Source organism: Triticum dicoccoides, chromosome 1B (assembly GCF_002162155.2).
Source record: "Triticum dicoccoides isolate Atlit2015 ecotype Zavitan chromosome 1B, WEW_v2.0, whole genome shotgun sequence".
Lineage (NCBI taxonomy): Eukaryota > Viridiplantae > Streptophyta > Magnoliopsida > Poales > Poaceae > Triticum > Triticum dicoccoides.
In genome coordinates, this window is record NC_041381.1 from 490,856,106 (window position 1) to 490,862,430 (window position 6,325).

Sequence of the window (6,325 nt, forward strand, 5' to 3'; positions counted from 1 at the left end):
GCCTATTAGTTTGCGTAGGAATGCCCGTTTTAGTTTACGGAAGAGTGCACGTAGAATAACAAAAGGGGTTATTCATGTGAAAGCCAGTTTCAACAATACCGAAATCATAACATTAACATTTCTATATTCGAATTTGAGATATATATACCGGACCTGAGTAGTAAGTGTTGACTCATGCGAGTCACTCCTTCTTCGCTTTGACTTCTTGGCTGGCTTGATGCTCAGTCTGGCCAATGGGATGACCCCCTTTTCTCTACTTTGTTTAGCTTTGCGAATGAGAAAGGTTCTTTTAGGCGACTTCGAACCCCATATTCATACCACTTTCCCACCTATGTATTATTTTTTAAAAGAAAACCGTAGGAATCTCTCCGAGGGTAGTAGGTCAGGGGAGCACCTTCCCTTTGCCTTATGGGACCCTCGATCATACTCTTTTCTGATAGCCAGAAAGGAATGACCTAACTTACCACTGAGTAGGCACCCTTTTTCTTTTCCTTCTAAACTAGCTGCTCTCGCTCTACCAGTTCGTACTGAACTTTCACTTTCATTTATTTCATTTATAGGCGGGCTTGATTTTTCGATTTGCATTATCCGTTGGATCCAAATCCATATCATTATCCTGATATTTACTAAGTCCAATTTGAGAATACTTTTTTCTTTTTGAGTCCCTTTAATTGACATAGATACAAGTACTCTACTAGGATGATGCACAATAAATAGTCAGGATAGCTCAGTTGGTAGAGCAGAGGATTGAAAATCCTCGTGTCACCAGTTCAAATCTGGTTCCTGGCACAGAACGAACAATGAATGCCTTTTCGGGAAAGAAAAGGGCCACATATTTTTTATAGGGAAAAGCTTTTTTTAAGGGGAAGAATCATCAACAAAGAATCTAGGAAAGAATAGCGAAGGAAAAACGTGAAAAAACAAGTGTTTTCCCGGAACGGAATAGCGGAAATTCCATACGTTGATCACCAATGTTGCATGTCTTTCCGTAAGCTGGAGTACTTTGAGTTAGAAGGCCTACTTTATTCGTCCTTTTAAAGCCTACTTATTCGTCTAGCTATTTCCAATTCTAATAAATAACCCGATCATATCATATCTTGGAAAACCCTAAGACTACCCAAGGCTGTACCCTACAGTGTTACCTATAGTCTATACTTGTGTATACGTTGCCTTCTGGGGTGGCAAGCTAGAACCAAGTTTTCTAGGTATCAATTCCAATTTAAGTCAATGATCTCCTCATTTTCTCCAACATTAATAAGATTATTGGTAAGGTGACCAACCATCACGCAGGATTCCGGGTCGGAGTAGCACCTCTTGCCTGATATATACAGGTCGTTACTGGCGATTCGTTTGTGACCTATGGTGTTCAATTGCCCATTTGTTCCCTCCCCCTCGGGACGGGTCAACCTACTTTGCCCGCTCAGGCGCTCCAAAATGCTCTGACTAGACCGCCGACACCCATGATTTGTCCATCATTCAAAATGGCATTTCATAAGGGCTCATAAGGTAGGAGGAATCACAGATCCTCCATGCACTTTCGCCTAGAGTTAGTTTTATTTTTCACTACTGTCTGAGTGGTGGCTAAACCCTGAAACTTTTCCTTGAAATGAAATGAAGATCTAACTTTATTCCAGTAGTGGTTTCCGCAAATGTAGATAATCTTGTTGATTAACACCCACTTTCCATACCCTGCAATTCAGAGGCCATCACCTCTGGTCTTTTAGTAACATATCAGTAAACAAGGCTCTCCTCGTGTAGCTTTTTGTTCTCGAGGAAGAAAATCTCATTGATTACTTAGAATGCCGGATGAAGCAAGTTACAACATTGGTTCTTTCGTGATTCACGTATATTGGAAATCTCTTTCTTTAGGAAATGGGATGGCATTCAATTCTAACTTAGGGATTCTCTTCTTCCTCAAGCGTAGCCGTATTAGTTGGATCCGGCATCCTTTCGACTGGAGATACCCTAGCATTACCGGCTTCCCGGCATACTGGCAAGTTTACTTGACTCACCCATTCTTGAGCCTGGCCACTACTTTGTTTGATTTCCTTGTCACTGTAGTAAGCAAGCGGCACCTATTGATCTACTTCCCTCTAGCATCACTCATCCTTACGGCACTAGTCCATCCATCCCTCGACCGAAGAGAGTCTTCCTCCTCACGGAACTAGGGTTTGGTTTCATAGACAAGACTTTCGAGCGCGACGTTGCGCACATCCTCTTGCTTGGTATCTTTTCTAGTGTACATCACATTCATTTTCCTTTCATGTAGATATGATAATCTTTGTGGCATCAACCTCATATAGGAGCTGCCAGTAGTACTTTCACGGGATTTTAAAGGAGGCAAACTTATGATGCGAGTCTAGTTAGAATAGAACCAGTGCACTCTGAAATCCGAACCAACCAATACGCTTCGCTTTCCTCTGCTCGTATAGACTCCATTCGTGTTAGGACATCCATAGCCAATAGTAATAGTAGCTAGTAGCTTCGCCCCCCTTGCCCTCGGAAAGGTTCTCATTCCTCACTGGATCTAGTTGACTTGCTTCTACAGCAATCAATCTATCTATATGTTCCGGACGGAAGAGAGTGTTTCCTACATTCCCATTCCCATGAACTAAACATCGGGTACCAACAATCTGGAATCCCGTGCTGAAACCTACAGATATGCACCTGTGCGGACCAACCTGGCAATCCTCCTGTCTATTCTTTCTATCTGGACTAGCGCTTCCCACTGGAGCTTACTACTTGACTAGAGCACTTGAACTTGTTAGTTTCATTAGTCAGTTTCCTAGCATAGCAAAGTGAGTTTCCCATCAACGGATTATCATCCTGTTGTTTCCATGAACATCAGGTACATACATGAACCTGTCAACGAAGCAGAACATATGATATGAACCAAGTAGATTCGTCTTTTTGCTCGTAACGTTAGTAGTTACTCGCTCATTAGTAGTGAACTATGATCATTTGTGAGGAGTATGTTTTCAACTCTATGTATGTCAATTCGAGAGTAGAGCGATCTATGTCAACCAAGAGCAGAACTCTCTCTATTTCCGGCACAGGCTTTCTTTCAATCAAGAAGAAGATTATTTCAGATTTTATCACTATCCGGACTGCTATCTACTATCTACCTATCTAGCTACCCGGGCTTGTTGTGAGGCGGGACCCAACCCTCCTCTTCACTCCACTGCTTCAACAGAAATGGATCCATCATCTGCTACCCATGAGTAATAACGTTACGAATCTACCACTGATCCCGAGGGCAAGTATGAAAAAGAGAGTCAAGCAAGGTTGGATTCGTATGTTCCATTTGAGTAAGCCTCTGATGCCCTGCGCACATAGCTTCTTGCATGTCCGATGACAGGACAGATCTCCCAACCTGGAGTATATTCCCGGCCCCGTAGCTTAGCTTAAGATCTTCGTATTTCAAGTCCACCGGCATGGGACCTAACCTTGGGAATAAGCCCCGCCCTGTCCTCTAAGATATGAGATCCACCCACACCCAAACCTGGAAAAGCGGCAGGCTCTAGTCGAACTCCATACCAGAAGAGAAGAGAACCCTTTCTGTTGGAAGAAAGAGAAAAGGGGCCGGGCTATGCACTTCAAGAGAACCAACCCAAGAAGCACTCAATAAACTATTATATATAGTCCTGGCCAAGAGAAGGCCACCAGATCAAGCTAGCAGGAATGGGTACTACAGCACCAAGAAAGATTGATGGAAAGGGATATGAAACTATTTTAGATGCACGCTCTAGCTCTAAAGCAAGCTTATACGCACTCATAAAGGTGCCGTCTACTGCCGTGAAGATAAACCGATTCTCTGACCATCCCTCGAGATAGCCTTTGATTCTCTTTAAGGATCGGGAGCCATATAAGGATGAGTTAGCCGTAGGATATGATTCCTTCTTGGGAAGGGAATAAGGGGATCGAGAATGATGCTGCAAACAAGATAAGGGATTCACCAAGGCAGTATTACTATGGAAATGGTATAGAGCTAGCCCAGAAAAGAGAATCCATGGCATGGCTATTCACTCAATCAAAAGAGAAGGTCATAATCTGGAAACTATTCCAACACAGAAGGGTTCTACGCTAGGAATCACTAAACTAGACGAGCACTTCTCAAGTGCCAGCTAGGAAACTGTCTGTACTGTAAACCAACCTTGTCCCCACCCGTAGAGAACTTTTAGTAGATGGAAGCGAGCTCCCTAGTCCTATTCGACCCACTTAGAATTCCCTTATGTGAATCATTCATGTAGCATTGATATACGAGAATTCGAGATTGCTCCACCGGGCCTGACTAGTAAATACAGTATACGGGGAAGAGAGTCTTCTGAACCTGAAACCTATGAAGCAAGGAAATCACTCTACTATGCAAGCTATTCCACTGGAAAGGACAGGTTTCTAAAGGAATGGGATTAGTACTACTTAATTAAGGAAGGGATGAGTGCTGTCTTCCAGGCAGGGGTTCTAGCAACTAAAGCAGTGGAAATGTTCTCGTTCTCTCATGCTTCAAAGCAAAGAGTTGTGCCTGGCATTCCCATTTGTCTCTCTCTATCGAAAGCTAGGTCAAAGGTGCCTGTGCTCGAAATGCAACATCACTCACTTGGTCTAGTGGGTCGGGGTTCATCAAGCTTTTCATCTCCTGAAGCCACAAGTCTAGTATAGAATCTGCTCTTTAAGGTCGAGAATCTGCTCTAGAAGGTCGATTAGGCCTTGTCATCATGTCATCGCACTCCACTGGTATCAAAGTTCTCGGCCCTTTTCTTATATTACTTTAATTATATTATAGAAGTGTGCCCGGTCTTGTCTCAGCATTCGAGGTTGGATGTGTTTCCTCAGTCATCGTTCAAGGAAAGCAGAGGCCCTCGCGGAAAGATCAAATAAAATGAAAAGCACAGCCGCCTCTACCTAGAGCAAAGAAGCTTTGCCAGTCGTATCACCGGATTCACCATAATCAGCTTTAAGGTCCTGACTCTCAAATCGGATATCTCTTTCGTTCACAAGAATTGCTTATTATGTATGGTTTGTGATTTGAAATTCTTTCTATTTACTATTTTGATGGAATTCATGAATGAGTAGATCAAAGAAAAGAAAGCAAAGCATTCACTCCTAAACTAAAGAACTAATCTACTAAGCTAGCCTCCCGTTATGCGCCAATGCTTGAACAGGACCGTTAACCTTTACCAAGCTAGTTTCCTATAGTTGACTGATACAGTTCGCAAGGCGGATGTGACCGATGGATTTGAAGAAGGAACTCATTTTTTTACTGATTCAGACCGTTTACCAGAAGAGCGGTATGGTTCAGAAGAGGTACTCATAATACAGATATCGTTTAACGAATTGCCTGATCGATTACCAATTCATTAAGCCTACCTATACCTCCTAAGGTTCCAGCCTACCTGTCAACCTGCTCTGACATACCCTTCTAGCTCACTTGAAAGGAGAGTTGTTGCTACTGTATGAAATTCTCGATTAAAGAAAGGGATAAAAAGACATACATTCACTCGGTTTTAGCGTAGTTTTTATGTTTCCTTCCATTCATAAGAAGAAAGAGGTTATCTTTTAGCTCCGGGTCCGACTTATAAATAGGGTACTTGACCTTAGGATCGAATCAGGCTCTCCTTGGGATAAGCCAGAGAATGGATCAGCCGGGCGAAGTAAGTGATAGGATCTCCAGGATTCTAAATTCCATGCCCGGGGAAGTCTAAGAGGATAAAGGAGGATGTTCCCTGCAGGGCATTTCGCGGGGTTAGGATGTGCATGTTTACCAAATGAGCAGAAGAGTTGACACGAGCCAATGAAGCACTGCTAAGGCGCTCCGGCTTTCCCCTGTTGAGTCGCTCTTTCCTGACCTTCTAAGTGAGTTCTAGTTTGAGCTGGCATAGTTTGTTCCGCTTGTAGGCCAAGGTTTAGAATCCATACAGAATGGACGAGGAATTGAGGTAGGGAAAGGAAAGGTAACACCCAAAGCATCAAATGGACACGAATACATCTTAGTGGTTATTTCTTACTACCCCAAATGGGTTGAAAGCGACATCTTATCAAACACTGACATCGGAAAAAAGTGGCCAACTTGAAAGAAAAGAGAATCCGCCTTTCTTTTCAAAAGAAACTACTGGAATGAAATCAGCTCCGGGTAGAGATGGAGGGGGCTTCATAGCTTGACTTTAATGGATCCCTTGCTTCATAGAATAGATGGCTAAGCTGTCTTCTTTCCCCTTCTTATTAGTCTCATATCTTCTATCCATCGATTAGTATGAATGAGATCATCTATTTCCTTCTCTTTGGCGGATTCAATCATGCCTTGGATTTCCTTCTTTAAATGGCCTTT

At 42.9% G+C, this 6,325-nt stretch overlaps 1 non-coding gene across 1 annotated transcript; it reads left to right on the forward strand.

Moving 5' to 3' along the window:
- The first annotated feature begins 716 nt into the window (after positions 1-716).
- Positions 717-789, forward strand: TRNAF-GAA. Its single transcript has one exon. It is a non-coding gene; the product is annotated as a tRNA-Phe (tRNA).
- Positions 790-6,325: the final 5,536 nt, after the last annotated feature.